A 19,711-nucleotide genomic window follows, 5' to 3' on the forward strand; every position below is an offset into this window, starting at 1 on the left:
CGATTTGCATTGGTATGTGAGGAGGATGAGATCATAGGACCCTCTGAAGTCACTCCTCCCTCTCAGCCCGCTGATGAAGAGGGAAATGAAGGAAACGAAGAACATGATGAAGAAGCCCCTGCAGTGGAGCTAGAAGCTTCAGATCTACCTGTGTGCGTCGTGCGGCGGGTTCTTACGGGTTGCAAGCTGGAGGAGAACGTGGAGGAAGATTGGAGGCGCACCAATATCTTCCACACTCGCGTCGAGCATGCCAACAAGTCTCTAAACCTCATCATTGACAATGGAAGCTGCATGAATATCATTTCCGAAGAAGTGCTGAAAAAGCTGAATCTGAAACCGGTACCGCATCCAAAGCCGTATCGGGTAAGTTGGATCGAAGACTCCTCCATCCCTGTTAAACAAAGATGCTTGATCAGTTTTTCACTTGGTAAGGACCTCCGAGATGAAGTATGGTGCGATGTTCTGCCCATGAAAGCGTGCCATCTTCTTCTAGGAAGACCTTGGTTGTATGATCGTAGTGTCGAGTATGATGGTCGATCCAATTGTTATTCTCTATATTGTGCCAACAAAAGAGTGGTGTTAAAGCCCCTTAGGATCACTGATTTTACCTCTGAAAATCTGATAATCCAACGGGTTTTAACCATGAGAAAGTTTGAAGCTTGTAGCCGAGAGATTGGGGTCATGTATGCACTAATGGCTAGGGAAGTTGGGGCTGAAATTTCAGAAGTTGTTCCTCCTGATTTCAAGTCTATATTGGATGATTTCTCTGATGTAACCTCTGAGGACCTTCCCAAGGAGCTTCCACCGATGAGGGACATCCAACATGCCATAGATTTGGTGCCCGGTTCAAGTTTACCGAATCTTCCTGCATACCGGCTGAATCCTAGAGAACATGAGGAGCTTCACCGCCAAGTCCAAGAACTTTTGGACAAGGGATTCATCCGAGAGAGCCTCAGTCCATGTGCCGTTCCAGCTCTACTTACTCCCAAGAAGGATGGTTCATGGAGGATGTGCGTGGACAGTAGAGCAATCAACAAGATTACAGTGAAGTACCGCTTCCCGATCCCGCGGCTTGACGACATGCTGGATTTGTTGCATGGAGCCACCATCTTCTCCAAGTTGGACCTTCGAAGTGGCTACCACCAGATCAGAATCAGACTTGGGGATGAGTGGAAGACGGCATTTAAGACCAAGGATGGCCTCTATGAATGGATGGTTATGCCGTTTGGTCTCTCCAATGCGCCAAGTACTTTCATGCGGGTTATGAATCAAGTGCTGAAACCGTACATTGGGCGCTTTGTGGTTGTTTATTTTGATGACATTTTGATTTTCAGTCGTAGCCGTGTGGAGCATCAGCAACATCTTCGCCGAGTGCTTCTTACACTTCGATCAGAAAAACTTTATGTTAACCTGAAGAAGTGCTTCTTTGCTGAATCACAAGTACCATTCCTTGGTTTCATAATTTCAGATCAAGGTGTTGCAGCGGATCCGGAGAAAGTTCGTGCCATTCGGGAGTGGCCGATGCCAAGTAACATTCATGAGGTGAGGAGCTTCCATGGCTTGGCTTCCTTCTACCGCCGGTTCATAAGAAATTTCAGCAGCATAGTAGCACCAATCACCAATTGTATGAAGGCTGAAAATTTCCGTTGGACGCCGGCCGCCACTAGAGCCTTTCAAGACATCAAGGAACGTCTAACCCAAGCCCCAATTCTTCGACTTCCAGACTTTGATCAGCTCTTCGAAGTCGCTTGTGATGCTTCTCACATTGGGATTGGTGGAGTTCTGAGCCAAGAAGGTCATCCCGTCGCCTTCTACAGCGAAAAGCTCAACGACGCCAAGCGAAGGTATTCCACTTATGATATTGAGTTTTATGCCGTGGTTCAAACTCTTAAACATTGGAAGCATTATCTTCTACATCGAGAGTTTGTCATGTACACCGACCATGACTCTTTAAAGTACATCAATTCACAAAAGAAGCTAAGTGCGCGACATGCGAGATGGGTGGATGTACTGCAGCAATTTACTTTTGTATTGAAGCATAGGCCTGGTGCAGAAAATCGAGTCGCTGATGCCCTTAGCCGGAAGACACATATTCTCACCCTCTTGAATGCAGAAGTAACGGGCTTCAATGATCTGAAAAATCTATATTCTACTGATGCATATTTTCAGCCTATCTACACCGAAATTTCAGCAGGGAGTCACCGGCAGCATTCTGATTTTTCAATCCATGATGGCTTTCTCTTCCGTGGCACACGCCTATGTATTCCAGAAACCTCTCTTCGCGACCACATCATCCGGGAGGTTCATGGGGGAGGTCTTGCTGGTCACTTCGGGTGTGACAAGACCGTCGTTATGATGGAGGACAGGTTCTATTGGCCGACCTTGCGCAAGGATCTCCACCGAATCATCAAACATTGCCGAACTTGTCAACTAGCCAAGGGAACTGTTGCCCAGATAGACAACCCAAGAGGGGGGGTGAATTGGGTTTTTAAATTAACTTAGCTAATTAAAACTTTGTGGATGATTAACTAAATACTATAGCCAGTTATTTAATTAAAGCTAAGTGCTGTGAGTAATGTGTGGGGAAGAAGATGAGAGACAATACACTACAAACACAAAGTTTTATAGTGGTTCGGAGCTAACCCTTGCTCCTACGTCCACTCCCCAAGTCTCACTTGGGAATTTCACTATAACCCCCTTGGATTACAGCCGGTTGTTTTGCAAGCTCACAACCGAACTTGTTGTTTTACGAGCTCACAACGAACTCGGTCGGTTTTTCCAGGCTCACCGACTAGAACCGTCCCCGATTGTTTTCCCGGGCTCACAATCAAACCCTTACACGTTGGTTTTACCCTAGGCTCACCAACAAACCTAAACACCGTTGGTTTTCCTTTGGGTCACCAACAAACCTTAACACCGTTGGTTTTCCTTTGGCTCACCAACAAACCTTAACCTCTTGATTCAATCCCCCGATTGAATCAAGTAAATACACGAGATAGAAGAAAACAGAAAATAGCTTCTCAAAAAGCAGGTTTAAAACAATATAATCGTAAAGGAGTTAGAAGCCCTCAAACGCTTTTAAGCTGGTGAAGAGGTGTGGCTTCTGGAACTCCGGTCTCCTCTTGAAAGAGTGGTCGACTTGAAAGCAGGAGGAGGAAGCTTTTAATGCTGGAAAGATGTTGGTTGAGCAGTAAATGCAGATCTCCCCTTTTTCTTGTTGAAGAGCACTTAGAGAGCTTGAAGACTTGAATGGTTGGAGTGGAATATGTGTTCTCACTTTTGCTACAGTCTTCTGTGGCTATTTAAGCCAACCCCCACGAAAACTAGCCGTTACTCTGCTTTTTCTGGCCGTTCTGCACACTCTGCGCAGCCTGACAATGTGACCGTTGGTGGGTTGGAGTCGACTCGCGCGATCAGGAGTCGACTCGGCTGTAGCAGGAGTCGACTCGAGCTTTTCCGGAGTCGACTCGGCAACTGTTCCAAGTTTGAATTAAAGTTGCCGTCTTGACTGGGAATCGACTCGTCTTGTTCTGGAGTCGACTCGCCAACTTCTGCCGCTGACCTGGCAATCTGGGAGTTGGCTCATCCTCTGAAGTCCGTGGACCCAAATTTGAATTTTGTCCACACGAGTCGACTCGACTATCTTGGGAGTCGACTCGAATCTCAGAGCCCGAACTCCCGATTCTCTGTCTTTCGGCTCATCCAGTCTTGGAGTCGACTCGAACTTCCTTGGAGTCGACTCGGCTCTCAGTTTCCGAAAGTTGGTCTTCTGCCTTTTGACGTGAAGCTTGTCTTGGAGTCGACTCGAGCTGTCTGGGAGTCGACTCGAATCTCAGAGGCAGTAACTTGATCTTCTGTCTGTTGATGGTCGCTCAGTCTCGGAGTCGACTCGTGTACTTCGGGAGTCGGCTCGAATCTCAGAGTCCATAAAACGCTCTCTGACTTTTTCTTTGTGTTCTTCTGAGAGTCGACTCTTACTTTCTTTGGAGTCGACCTGCCGACCATCGGAGTCGACTCACGTTCCACTGGAGTCGACTCGAATCTCAGACCCGAAAACTGCTCTCTGACTTTTCTGTCTGTTTTCAGTCGGGGTCGACTCTTACTGACCAGGAGTCGACTCGAGCTCGTGCCAGTGACCTTGGTACGCTTGGAGTCGACTCGTGAAACTCGGGAGTCGACTCGAGTCTCAGACATTGGTTCAGCAGACTTCTTAACTTATCCAAAATACTATGAACCAAGTCTAGAAACACTTGAGCAGGATTTTCACTGAAACACTCCATTGAATTCATTAGTAATCACAAGATATACTCAAATACTTTGAGCTCATCAAAATTAAACGGGGTTTTAATCAATCACTCCACAATCTCCCCCTTTTTGATGATGACAAAACTTTGAGTATATGTAAAATGAATTGCTCAATAAATAATGAAATGAAATCCATAAATGAATTTAAATGTCTGAAAAATTTAATTTATCCAAGTTTGAAAGGAGTGAAACATTAAATTTCGGAGTTAAAGCTCCCCCTTTCATTTGGAATTATATAAGCCTTCATATCATGCAATCAAATGTTTGGCTTATATATTATTAATGATTTGGCTTGATTAAAATTCAGATTCTCCCCCTCAACATATGCATTCTACTATGTTTTGATTCTCTGAATTTCCTTTTAATGCTTTGAAGTTTTTGAACTGAATTTTTGTTTTTAGAGGAAAAATCTGTCAATTTGTTCTTGAGTAGGATTCAACTAATCTCCGAATATCCCTAGAATAGATTCTGGAGATTACTCCATTAGGAGCCCCAAAAGAGAGATAATGAGCCTCGAGGTACCGAATCCACTTAGAACAAATTTGTGTGTTTCAGGAGTTTATCTTTTTATTGTACACTTAGAACAAATTTGTGTGTTTCAGGAGTTTATCTTTTTATTGTACAAATTTTATACATATATCTCCCCTTTTACATACTCTCCCCTTTTACATACTTTATACATGTTTCTCCCCCTTTTTGTCATCATATCAAAAAGGAGGTGATCACACACAATCAATGGCACAAACAATCATCAAATGGCACAGAAGTGAAGATAAGATGTCTACTCATTGTATTGATATGAATGTAAGTACATCTGAGCATACAAAAGTAAGAACAATACAAAAGAAGACAAAACACAACTCAAAATCGTCTATGTCCTCCTCGAGGATGTAGCTCCTCCTCTCGAGGATGTGGCTTCTCCTCTCGAGGATGCGACTCCTCCTCTCGAGGATGCATCTCCCCCTCTGGAGGATGTGGCTCCTCCTCCCAATCGGCTCCGCTCCATGAGGAGGGCGACTGCCTCGGTGACATGGCCAAGCTGTGTGATGATAGACGTGGTGGCTCTGCTGTGCATAGTGGAGAGCTCAGTCACCGACGTCTGAAGCCCAGTCACCGAGGTCTGAAGTGCGTCCAGCTTGTCGATGAGCACATTCGACAAACGCTCGGCCCCCTCGGTGGTGGTGTGCATGTCACGACCTATGTCCTCTCGAAACTGTCGAGTGGTGCTCGTGATTTCACTCATGTTGCGGAACTGGGCCTGCATCAAGTCCCTCATGTTATATATCTCTTGCCGCACCTCAGCCGTCATGTCTGTCACGGCTGTCAAGGATGGGACCAATGCTGAGGATGGAGCGGGTGCAGGAGTGGGAGCTGGCACGGAACCTCGGAGCTCTCGGAGCAGCTCGTCCCTCAAATCGCGGACGATGTCCTGCCGCAGCTCCCGAAGCTGCTCTGGATCAATACGGACCTCCATAGATGGTGGAGCTGAGGAGGAAGGTCCGGCAGAGGTGGTAGGAGCAGGAGGAGTGGATGGAAGGTCTGGATGGTCTGGGAACTCTGGGTAGTCAGAATCTGGCTCAGGACTGGGTGATGGTCTGGTGGTCTGAGCGGTGAGAGTGGACCTCCTAACCCATATCCCTTCTCTCTTCCGAAATCCCATCCTGTGCATGGTCCCCGTACCCAAGCGATCAGTCCATCGCAAGGCACGAGAGGGTTCCTTCTCAGGAATGGAAATTTCGTACTGCCTAAAGAGAAGAGTGAATATCATTCCGTATGGGAGGGAGAGCCTAGGTCTATCCAGGGGCTCACACATATACCTATAAATGAGCTTGGGGAAGTTGACCGGGGTGTCCTGAAGAATGTAAGACATAATAGCTAGGTCCCTCTCATTCACAAAATCAAATCTCCCCGTCTTAGGGAAGATGGACCTGGACAGAATGCTCAAAAGGATTCTCACTTCAATAGAAAGTGAGCTAGCACATACCTCATCTAGGGGAGACTGAGGTGGATGCCCTAAGACGATCGTAAGGGCCTCGAATCTATCCTCAGGATGTGCAGGAGCCATCCCTACTAATGGAAGGTGGAGGATATGGGCAATGAGGTCCTCTGTGACTCGCAACGGGACACCTAGTACCGTGCCCTCAATACCTCCATCTCCCCGATGGACGGTACTGTAAAACTCTTGAACTAGGCCAGGATAGGTGGGAAGGTCCAGGGTGAGGAAGTACTCTAGGCCCTGGACTCTAAGCCTATCCCCTATGGTGAACCCTTCCCGGGAGAGATAGTCGAAAGTGACATATCTCCCGGTCGTGACAGCCTTCCCGGCCAACGGCCTAACGCGAACCACCCTAGGCGGGGAACGATCCGGAGGAGGTTGCCTCGTGGGATCGTGCCGCGCCTTGGAGCGCCGCTCGGGACCGGCCTCGGGACGGGACCTCTTTCTAACAACTCCCTTGCGAGGCATCTTGACCTAAACGAGATGAAAAACCTAGAGAACGAAGAAGGATCGACAGAGGAAGCTCGGGACTGACCTGAAAAGACCTAGGAACGGACGGAAACTCAATGTCCGGCGAAGAATCGACGGGAAAAGGACTTGGAGACGATCGAGGATGACCTAGGAGTCGGCTCTAGGGCTTTGTGAACAGTGGCGGCTTGAGGAATAGTGTTTGCGAAACGACAAACCTAGGGTTAAAAAGTCGGATCCCGACTGCGAGTCGACTCCCCTGAGTCGCGAGTCGACTCGACCTCGAGTCGACTCCAGAATATGCGCGAGTCGACTCTCCCTCTGCTGCCATCTTTGCGAGTCGACTCCCGCAAATGCGCGAGTCGACTCCCCCTTAGGAGCCGGCTCTGAAACTTACTCGAGTCGTCTCTAACCTTGGCACGCACTTAAAAAATCATGCTATAACCGTGCCAGATGAGGGAAAATCACTTAATTAAGGACTGATTTGATGATCACTGAATAGAAACTCTACTTTAACCATATTCTAATCATCAAAATCAATTATTCTAGTGGAAACTACCACTAGGATGGATCAATCACTCCTAATCCCCTTCTAAGCACACTAAACCTCTCTTCACTTAGGGGTTTTGTGAAAATATCTGCTAATTGATTATCAGTACACACAAATTGGAGTGACACATCACCATTCAATACATGATCTCTTATGAAGTGATGTCTTATCTCAATGTGTTTAGTTCTTGAGTGTTGAATTGGATTTTTAGTTAGATTTATGGCACTTGTGTTATCACAATTAATAGGAATTTTATCTTGTTTAATGCCATAATCTTCTAATTGTTGTTTAATCCATAAGATTTGAGCACAACAACTCCCGGCTGCAACATATTCAGCTTCTGCAGTGGATAATGCAACCGAGTTTTGTTTCTTGCTAAACCATGAGATTAGGTTTTCTCCTAGAAATTGACAGGACCCGCTGGTACTTTTTCTATCAAGTTTACATCCAGCGAAGTCTGAATCTGTGTACCCTATTAAGTTTAGGCTAGATTCTTTAGAGTACCACAGCCCTATGTTCTTAGTTCCTATTAAGTATTTAAAGATTCTCTTAACTGCAGCTAGGTGTGATTCTTTAGGATTAGCCTGATATCTAGCACACATGCACACACTAAACATAATATCAGGCCTACTTGCAGTAAGATACAGTAAAGAACCTATCATACCTCTATAAAGTTTTTGATCTACAGATTTACCTGATTCATCTTGGTCTAACTTACATGATGAGCTCATGGGGGTGCTGATTGACTTGTTTCCCTCCATATCAAACTTCTTGAGCATCTCCTTGATATATTTGGCTTGATTGATGAAGATGCCTCCTTCAGATTGTTTGATTTGAAGCCCGAGGAAGTAGTTCAGCTCTCCCATCATGCTCATCTCAAACTCACTCTGCATCAAATCAGCAAATTCCTCGCAGAGGTGATTGTTAGTAGCACCGAAAATGATATCATCAACATAAACCTGTACTAATAACATATCCTTATTTTTCTTTTTCAGAAATAATGTTGTATCTACATTTTCCCTAGAGAATTCATGTTCTAATAGGAATTTACTAAGTCTCTCATACCATGCTCTAGGTGCTTGTTTTAGTTCATAAAGTGCTTTGTTCAGTTTATACACATGATTAGGGTATTGATGATTTTCAAAACCAGGAGGTTGTTTTACATACACCTCTTTATTAATGTACCCATTTAAAAATGCACTTTTTACATCCATTTGAAATAGTTTGAAATCCTTAGAGCATGCATATGCTAATAATAGTCTAATAGCCTCAAGTCTAGCTACGGGAGCAAAGGTTTCATCAAAGTCTATACCTTCTTCTTGATTGTAGCCCTTTGCTACTAGTCTAGCCTTATTCCTTATAACAATTCCATTTTCATCTAGCTTATTTTTATATATCCATTTTGTACCTATAATTGGATATTCATAAGGTCTCTCTACTAGATCCCACACTTTGTTTCTAGTAAATTGGTTTAGTTCTTCTTGCATTGCATTTATCCAATTTACATCATTTTCGGCTTCTTCTATATGTTTGGGCTCAAAGTGTGAAACAAAAGCTAGATGGTTGTTTAAATTCCTAAGGGATGCTCTAGTCCTAACTGGTTGAGATGGATCATCTAGAATTAGTTCCTTAGGATGCCCGTGAGCATACTTCCAAGCTTTAGTTAGCCCATGATCCACTATAGGCTCTTGGTTTGATGCTTCTCCTTCAATCAACTTTTGATTATCATCTTGTAATCCCATCTCATCTATCTTTTCTTCAAGTATTTCAATATCATCATCAAAATTAACCTTCTTACTTGATGAGATGTCACTAGAGTCATCAAAAACAACATGTATAGATTCTTCTATAACTAGAGTTCTTTTATTAAAGATTCTATAAGCTTTACTAGTTGTAGAATAATCTAGGAATATTCCTTCATCAGATTTAGGATCAAATTTTCCTAGATTATCTTTTCCATTATTATGTACAAAACACCTACATCCAAAAATATGAAAATAGTTAACTTTTGGTTTTCTGTTTTTCCACAGTTCATAAGGTGTTTTCTTTATAATGGGTCTTAATAAAACTCTATTTAATATATGGCAAGAGGTATTAATGGCTTCTCCCCAAAAGTACTTAGGGAGGTTACTTTCACATAACATCGTTCTAGCCATTTCCTCTAGTGTTCTATTTTTTCTTTCCACAACTTCATTTTGTTGTGGTGTCCTAGGTGCAGAGAAATTATGGGTTATCCCCTTTTTACTACAAAATTCATCAAATAATTGATTTTCGAATTCGGTACCATGGTCACTTCTAATGGCTATGACTGAAGACTCTCTAGCATTTGTTACTTCCTTATGGAACTTTTTAAACATGGAAAGTGCTTGGTCCTTATGTGCTAGAAACATGACCCATGTGTACCTAGAGTAATCATCTACTATGACTAGACCATATTTATTTCCACCTAGGCTTGTTGTTCTAGTTGGACCAAATAGGTCCATGTGTAATAATTCTAGAGGCCTAGAGGTAGAGACACATTTTATGGATTTAAAAGAATTCCTAGATTGTTTGCCAAATTGACATGCTTCACAGATTTTGTTCTTTTCAAATTTTAATTTTGGCAAACCTATCACGGAGTCTCTTTTAACTAGTTTAGTTATTGTGTCCATGCTTGCATGACCTAACTTACGGTGCCATAACCAACTAGCATCATTTTCTTTGGTTTCATTTACAACTAGACATTGGTTATGTTTTGCAAGATCTTCTAGGTCTACAACATATACATTTCCACGTCTAACCCCTTTAAAGACTAAACTATTATCATTAGGATTTGTTATAATACATAGTGATGGCTTAAACATAACATCATATCCTTTATCACATAATTGACTAATGCTTAACAGGTTATGTTTAAGACTATCAACATATCTAACATTATCTATAAAAGTAGAAGGGGTGATTTGAACTTTACCAATACCAATGATGTGACCTTGGTTGTTGTCTCCAAACGTCACAACACCTCCCTTCTTAGCTTCAAGGGTGAAGAATTGATCTTTATCACCCGTCATGTGCCTTGAACAGCCACTATCCAAATACCAGCAGTTTTTGTTGACCTTGGCTGCAAGACACTCCTACACAAGCAAATCATGTCATCTTAGGTACCCAAGTTTTCTTGGGTCCTTCATGGTTAGTCAAGTTGGTTCCTTTTGGAACCCATACCCTTTTAATTTTTCTTTTAGTTTTATTTTTCCTAAAATTACATGCATTTGCTTTATGTCCTACTATTCCACAACGAAAGCAAGTTATTTTCTTAATTTTAGTTTTTCCAGCTTTAACAAAGAAGTTACTAAGAAATTTTTGCTTATCCTTGGTTTATACCCTAAACCCGCTTTATTAAATACGGCTCGTTGATTATTAAGTATCATGTTTAACTTTTCAGAACTATATGTGAATTTTTCAACTAAGGGTTTGTATTTGTTTAGTTCTTTAGTTAATGTTTGATTTTCGGTTTTTAGATCATTTAGCTCTTTTGTTAGATCCTTGTTTAAGACTTGTTTATGGTTTTTGAGATCTGAAAGTTCCTTTGTTAGTTTCTCAATATCTTTCGTTAAGGTGTTAGTCTTCTTAATTAAGAGTTGGTTGCTTGTCTTAAGTTCTAGATTTTCTTTGGTAAGATTATCTTTATCCTTAATTAATGAATCATGCTTATGAATATAAGTTTGGTTAGTTACTTTTAGTTCTCTATTTTTAACATTTATATTCTTATACTCAATCATTAATTCATTGAACGCATCATAAAGTTCATCAAATGTAAAATCAAAATGCGTATCGGAAATTACCTCATTTTCGTTGGCCATGAAACAGAAATTGGCCTTCTCTTCTTGTTCTTCATCCGATGATGAAGATGATGCGTCGGAGTCCGATAGGATGGTGACAAGTGCCTTCTTCTTCTTGTACTTACTCCCCTTCTTCAGTAAGGGGCACTCTGCTCTTATGTGTCCCGGCTTCTTGCACTCGTAACACCCAATCCCCTCATTTTCCCTTTTCTTACCTTTGTCTCTGCGGTAGGAATTTGAGGGACCTCTCCTTTGATGATACGTCTTCTTGTGGTTGATAAACTTCTTGAACTTACGCACAAGAAGTGCCTCACCACCATCTTCCTCATCTTCTTCCTCTTCACTACTGCTGCTGCAAGACAAGTCCTTGTTAGAAGAAGTAGATTTTAAAGCTATTACCTTTTTCTTATGGGAGGACTCTTCCTCGTTGTGTTGTTTCATGGTAAGCTCATGCGTCATCAGGGATCCAAAGAGCTCTTCAAGTGGAAGCTTGTTCAAGTCTTTAGCTTCTTGGATCGCCGTCACCTTGGCTTCCCACGACCTTGGTAGACAGCGAAGGATTTTCCTGACAAGTTCACTGTTAGTATAGTTCTTGCCAAGGCTTTTTAGGCCATTGACAATATCAGTAAACCTAGTGAACATGCTTGTGATTGTTTCATTTGAATCCATTTTAAATAGTTCATATTTATGAACCAAGATGTTTATTTTGGATTCCTTGACTTGATTCGTGCCCTCATGGGTCACTTCAAGTCTGTCCCAAATTTCTTTTGCAGAATTACAAGTTAAAACTCTATTGAATTCATTACGGTCTAAGGCACAATAAAACACATTCATCGCTTTAGAGTTTAGTTGTGCCTTCCTCATGTCATGTTCATCCCAATCCGTTTCTAGTTTGGGTACCTTAACACCCTCTACATATGTGGATGGGATGTATGGGCCATTCACTACAATGGTCCACATCTCATAGTCTTGGGCTTGGATGAATATTCTCATCCTAGCCTTCCAGTATGAGTAGTCGGATCCATTGAAGAAAGGGGATCTTTGGGTGGACTGACCCTCAATGTGAGAAGATCCAAATGGGGTTGTCATTTTGATCTTTTAACTCTTGAGTGGAAGAGTTTTTGGCTCTGATACCACTTGTTGCCCAGATAGACAACCCAAGAGGGGGGGTGAATTGGGTTTTTAAATTAACTTAGCTAATTAAAACTTTGTGGATGATTAACTAAATACTATAGCCAGTTATTTAATTAAAGCTAAGTGCTGTGAGTAATGTGTGGGGAAGAAGATGAGAGACAATACACTACAAACACAAAGTTTTATAGTGGTTCGGAGCTAACCCTTGCTCCTACGTCCACTCCCCAAGTCTCACTTGGGAATTTCACTATAACCCCCTTGGATTACAGCCGGTTGTTTTGCAAGCTCACAACCGAACTTGTTGTTTTACGAGCTCACAACGAACTCGGTCGGTTTTTCCAGGCTCACCGACTAGAACCGTCCCCGATTGTTTTTCCGGGCTCACAATCAAACCCTTACACGTTGGTTTTACCCTAGGCTCACCAACAAACCTAAACACCGTTGGTTTTCCTTTGGGTCACCAACAAACCTTAACACCGTTGGTTTTCCTTTGGCTCACCAACAAACCTTAACCTCTTGATTCAATCCCCCGATTGAATCAAGTAAATACACGAGATAGAAGAAAACAGAAAATAGCTTCTCAAAAAGCAGGTTTAAAACAATATAATCGTAAAGGAGTTAGAAGCCCTCAAACGCTTTTAAGCTGGTGAAGAGGTGTGGCTTCTGGAACTCCGGTCTCCTCTTGAAAGAGTGGTCGACTTGAAAGCAGGAGGAGGAAGCTTTTAATGCTGGGAAGATGTTGGTTGAGCAGTAAATGCAGATCTCCCCTTTTTCTTGTTGAAGAGCACTTAGAGAGCTTGAAGACTTGAATGGTTGGAGTGGAATATGTGTTCTCACTTTTGCTACAGTCTTCTGTGGCTATTTAAGCCAACCCCCACGAAAACTAGCCGTTACTCTGCTTTTTCTGGCCGTTCTGCACACTCTGCGCAGCCTGACAATGTGACCGTTGGTGGGTTGGAGTCGACTCGCGCGATCAGGAGTCGACTCGGCTGTAGCAGGAGTCGACTCGAGCTTTTCCGGAGTCGACTCGGCAACTGTTCCAAGTTTGAATTAAAGTTGCCGTCTTGACTGGGAATCGACTCGTCTTGTTCTGGAGTCGACTCGCCAACTTCGGCCGCTGACCTGGCAATCTGGGAGTTGGCTCATCCTCTGAAGTCCGTGGACCCAAATTTGAATTTTGTCCACACGAGTCGACTCGACTATCTTGGGAGTCGACTCGAATCTCAGAGCCCGAACTCCCGATTCTCTGTCTTTCGGCTCATCTAGTCTTGGAGTCGACTCGAACTTCCTTGGAGTCGACTCGGCTCTCAGTTTCCGAAAGTTGGTCTTCTGCCTTTTGACGTGAAGCTTGTCTTGGAGTCGACTCGAGCTGTCTGGGAGTCGACTCGAATCTCAGAGGCAGTAACTTGATCTTCTGTCTGTTGATGGTCGCTCAGTCTCGGAGTCGACTCGTGTACTTCGGGAGTCGGCTCGAATCTCAGAGTCCATAAAACGCTCTCTGACTTTTTCTTTGTGTTCTTCTGAGAGTCGACTCTTACTTTCTTTGGAGTCGACCTGCCAACCATCGGAGTCGACTCACGTTCCACTGGAGTCGACTCGAATCTCAGACCCGAAAACTGCTCTCTGACTTTTCTGTCTGTTTTCAGTCGGAGTCGACTCTAACTGACCAGGAGTCGACTCGAGCTCGTGCCAGTGACCTTGGTACGCTTGGAGTCGACTCGTGAAACTCGGGAGTCGACGCGAGTCTCAGACATTGGTTCAGCAGACTTCTTAACTTATCCAAAATACTATGAACCAAGTCTAGAAACACTTGAGCAGGATTTTCACTGAAACACTCCATTGAATTCATTAGTAATCACAAGATATACTCAAATGCTTTGAGCTCATCAAAATTAAACGGGGTTTTAATCAATCACTCCACAGGAACAAAATCCAATGTCGGCCTCTACTCTCCACTGCCATTGTCGAGCTCACCATGGGAGGACCTCAGCATGGACTTCGTGCTTGGGTTGCCCAAGACGGTACGAGGACATGATTCTATTTTTGTCATTGTTGATAGGTTTTCAAAGATGTCGCACTTTGTGCCCTGTGCGAAGACTTATGATGCATCACGAGTTGCTGATTTGTTCTTAAAAGAAGTGGTTCGTCTGCATGGGCTCCCGAAGACTATTGTATCTGATCGTGATGTCAAGTTCGTTAGCTATTTTTGGAAGATACTTTGGGCGAAGCTTGGCACCCGTCTTTCCTTCTCCAGCGCCTATCACCCCCAAACCGATGGGCAGACCGAGGTGGTCAACCGCAGTCTTGGGAACCTTCTTCGATGCTTAGTCCGGGATCATGTGAAGTCATGGGATCTGATTTTACCCCATGCCGAGTTTGCCTACAACAGCAGTGTCAACCGTACCACAGGATTGTCACCTTTCGAGATTGTTCTCGGGTTGAAACCGCGGCGGCCTATTGATCTTGTACCACTTCCCATCAACACAAGGACCAGCGAAGGTGGTAAAGACTTCACTAGGCACATACAAGACATCCATGCTGAAGTTCGACGTCGTTTGGTCACCAACACCGAGATTTACAAGCAACAAGCAGACTTGAAGCGACGTCCCCTGAAATTCAAAGAAGGAGACCTTGTGATGATGCGGTTGAGTGCTGAACGCTTCCCTCGCAGAAATTTTCAGAAGCTACATCCTCATCGCGCCGGCCCCTTCAAGGTAGTGAAACGAATGGGACCTAATGCATATGTGCTTGATTTGCCTGAAGACTTGCAGGTTAGCCCAATTTTCAATGTTGAAGACCTGCAGCTCTACGAAGGTCACTTTGCTGAAGATGAAGACCCTCCAGCCGTACCCCCATCATTACCACGTCGATCAGCCCCTAAAGACACCATTGAAGACATCTTGGATGATCAGAATGTGTCCACACGTCGAGGGGGATATCAGAAATTTTTGGTTAAATGGAAGGGCAGACCAATTTCAGATTGCTCTTGGTTGAAGACGGAAGAAGTCCAACGGCTGAACCCGGATCTCTACGAGCTCTATCAGTCACAGAACTCGACAGAGTCGAGTCTTTTTCCAGCCGGGGAGAGTTGATGCAGGAGCACCTTCCTCATTCTAATGGCGTGGGACATTGGGTGAGGGGTGAAAAGAATTTGAGTCCAAGAACAGTTGAGTCCAAGCTGAAATTAGATTGAGTCCATGCAATAAGTGATTTGATTCACAATGGGTTAGCCTCTTCACAATGAATTAAATTGAGTCCAAGGCGTGAATGGGTCCATGGCTAATTAGAAGTGGTCACATGTCAAAAGAAAGAGAAGTTCAACCATGAAGACCTCTCACATGTGGAAGAAATTCAGAGTTCAAATCCAGTTGAAATCCGTGATAGATTGAACACCATATGGTATTTTGAAGATTTTGGGAGCTACAGAAGTCGGATTAAGTTGATTCAAATTTTGTTGGAAAGTAGACATCTGTAGCTTTCCAATGACTATAAGAACGTGAAATTTGGAGATCAGATGAAATTTGAAGAGTCTCCCGAACTTCATGCTGATGTTGGTACCCGAGAAGGAGTTCCACCTAGATTCCAACTCGTGGCATGCGGCTGAATTCCTTTTGATGGGTTTCAATCCACACGCCATAAAGAATGGATTCCTAGGTGTCTAGGCTTAGGTGTCAAGGCCTTTGATTGGTCAATTAGAAAATTTAAATTTTGAATTGAGTCCTCATGTAATTAGGAGTCCAATTTAAAATTCTGTGTAGTCCTTATCCTTATCCTTTGCCAACCTTTCTTTCTATATAAAGAAGGGTATGATGAATGAAGTTAGTTTTCTTTTGGATTTCGAAATTCCCTTTGTTTACGTGAGGAGGGGCAAGTCCCTTGCTTGGTGCGATGCCAAGAGGCTGAAGAAAGAGGTGGGACGCCTCCCTTCAAGTCTTCAAAATTTGAATTAGTTTGGATGAGATTTCCAAAACTAATTCATCCTTATCCACTCTCTCTCTCCCTTGTTTCACGCTTGTTCCCGTAGGTGCACCTCCTTGAGTGCCACATCAGCATTTCAGCACCTCCCTCACGCCCAAGACTCCTTTCCCACGTCCTCCTCTAAGTCCTATTGCCATTAGGACTCCACACAACCCAATTCAGCCTAAAAAAATTGGTCTAGCCAATTTCAGCCCCCACAAAAATTGGTGCCTAATTTTGGTCCATTGGCTGACCCTCCTTGAACCCAATCTCACCAACCAGCAACCCATCTTCTTCCTCCTTCCTTCCACCACAAAGAACCCTAGCCTCCATTGCCATTGCTTTGAAAAAAAAAAAAATGAGAAGAAAGATTCAGCCATCCTCAAGAAGAAAAATCTGCAGCCCACCCCGATTGCGTCATAAAGTTTTTTTTTTTTTAATAAAGACATATAAATTGTGCACTTTTACTCTTGTGGTGATTTCTCCGTGTAACGAGCAATCAGTCGACAACTCTCACACCAGTTGGCACAAGGTATCAGGCATCAAGACTTCCCTACGGACTTATGCTCGGAGTTCTCATCACAAGCCCACTTGACCTTTGACAATAGGTAGCCCTTTTCGATGTTCCTGACTAAATCCATTATTATTGATATTTTTTTTTTTTTAGATTAGATAAGTATGATTCATCAGGGTCCAAGGTTGCTACTATAATGTCGAGCCTAGACCTTAGAAGTGTCGGCCAGTGTGTAGTGAAATTCAGAAGTATTAATTAGCTTACAACTCCCTAAGAGAGACTTAATGAAAAGAACTTAAATTTGTATTACTTCCGACTAGTCATTGGACTTTTTAGATTTTATATACCTTGTGTGTTTATCATTCTCGCATTCATGTATAGAAATTAGGTAAATATATATATATATATATTTAATTTTTTTAAAAAATTATTATTATTATTTTTTTTATAAAAATGAACACACTTTTTTTTAAAAATGATTTTTTTTTTTTTTGGGATGAAAATCAAGATGAAGACCCCCAAACATAAACCTGACATTGTGAAGTGAAAACGAATGCAAGAGATGCAAATAAAACCAAAAATGCTTAAAATTACTTAAAAATACCCCCAAACCTAAACCTAACATTGTCCTCAATGTTAAAGAAATTTAAGAGAATTGGGTTGCCTCCCAACAAGCGCTAAGTTTATTGTCTTCAGCTAGACACAGTGAGGTAGTTTTTGCATCTCCTTTTATGGGTTCATCTATTTTGTCTATTATAAAACACTCAACTTTCCTCGCGGGTTGGTCGTCTGCATTGAACACATTTAATTTTACCTTCATGTTCCCAAATGATATATTCATTACCCCCGTTCTACAATTTATGCACGCATTGGCTGTTGCTAAAAAGGGGCGCCCAAGGATCACGGGGATTTGTTTCTTAGGATTAGGCTCATGTTCCATATCAAGGACGATGAAATCTGCTGGAAAATAGAATTTGTCTACCTTGACAAGAACATCTTCAATTATCCCACGTGGTGTTTTTACAGATCGATCAGCCAATTGAAGGGATACCGAGGTTGGTTTTAACTCATAAACTGAATAAGGTAAAAGGTTGACACTTGCCCCTAGATCTAAGAGTGCTCGATCAATGAAATTATTTTCTAAGACACAGGAGATGGTAGGAGCACCAGGATCTTTGAATTTCGGAGGGGTGTTGTGCTGGAGAATAGAACTCACTTGCTCAGTTAGAAAGACCTTTCTGGGCACATGTGTCCTAGATTTTCGCTTTTGGGTGCACAGGTCTTTAAAAAATTTGGCATAGGAGGGAACTTGTCTAATAGCATCAAGAAGCGGAAGGTTGATCTTCACTTGTTTGAAAACCTCCATCATCTCCTCTAGTGAAGTTCCCTTTTTGCCAAAGGGAGAGGGTGAATTAAGAGCTTCAGAAAATGGGGCCTTTGGGATGTGAGTTTTGGCAGAAGGTGGACTAGCTGAAGAAGAAGAAGGTTTTAGAGTTTCATTTGACACATGTCTATCCTCTTCTTCATCTTCCTTATTGTTATCTTCCCCAATTTTATTGTCTACTACACGTCCACTCCTTAGAGTAGTCAAAGCATTGGCTTGTTCATGATGAATTGCATTTAATTGATTTTCTTGAGCCATATATTGTCCCCTAGGATTACTTAGTGGTTGGCTTGGAAGCTTTCCTTCCTCTCGCTTGTTCAGTGCATTAGCTAGTTGCCCCATTTGGGATTCTAGCTTGGCGATGGATTGCGTGTGAGAGTGCACCAATTGTGTAATGGTTTCCAAACCTTGAAGGGCGTTCAACACTTTCTCCTCAAAGGCTGTGTTTCTTTGGGGTGGAGGAGGAGTGTGTTGAAATTGAATCGAGGGACGGTAGGGATGAATATTTTGTGGGGTTTGAAAATTCTGAGGATTTTGAAAATTTTGGGAATAGGGTTGGGCTGTGTTCGAAGCTTGCTGCTTCCAAGAAACGTTTGGATGATTTCACCATCCCGGGTTATATGTATTGGAAAATGGGTCAGTACCCGGTCGAGGCTGTGTTTGAGCAGCATTGATGTGTTCTTGCACGAGTTCGGGAAATTGGGGCGCTGAAGGGCACTCATGAATAGGGTGGGATGGGCTAGAATAGATAGTACACACTTGTGCTTGGAAAGAGTTCATGTAATGTCCACCTATCATCAGTTGGTCAATCTTATGGGACAATGCATCTACCTTGCTAGACAGGTCCATAAAATGACTTATTTCATAAATGGTCCCTTTTCTTTGAGAATTCGGGGGTGCTTGACGAGAACAAGAAGCATGGTGGAGGGAGTTTTCATTTAGATTTTCAAATAATTGCCATGCTTCATGCTCATTTTGAAGCATGAATGTCCCCCCGCATGCAGCATCAATCATCTGACGGTTTCGTTCAGTCAATCCGTCATAGAAACATTGTACTAGCTGCCATTTAGGTATGATGATGTGGGCATTTACGGATTAGGTCCCGAAATCTCTCCCAAGTTTCATGAAATTCTTCTCCCTCAGTTTGGGAGAAGCTTGTGATGGCACGTCTAAACTGGTTCGTTCTTCCAATGGAAAAGTATTTTTTTAAGAATTCTTGTTGCATTTGATCCCAAGAACGAATCGAGTTAGCTTCTAAAGAATTCAGCCATTGTTTGGCTCTATCTTTAAGGGAGAAGGGGAATAATCTAAGTTTTAGAGCGTCATCAGTAAAGTTCTGAATCTTGACAGTGGTGCAAATCTCAAGGAATTCATCTAGGTGTTTATATGGGTCTTCGTTGGTGAACCCATAAAAAGATGGGAGCATTTGGATCACACTAGATTTTATTTCATATTGTACAGCTGCTACTTCAGGTAATCGAATGCAAGATGGGGAAGTGTAAATAGTGGGAGTAAAGTACTCCCTTAGGAGTTTGGGTTGTTCTTCAGCCATCTTAAGAGGTGGGGATGATCCTAATGTTTTAAT

The sequence above is a fragment of the Phoenix dactylifera genome, chromosome 11 (genome assembly GCF_009389715.1).
Source record: "Phoenix dactylifera cultivar Barhee BC4 chromosome 11, palm_55x_up_171113_PBpolish2nd_filt_p, whole genome shotgun sequence".
In the NCBI taxonomy this organism is placed as follows: Eukaryota; Viridiplantae; Streptophyta; class Magnoliopsida; order Arecales; family Arecaceae; genus Phoenix; species Phoenix dactylifera.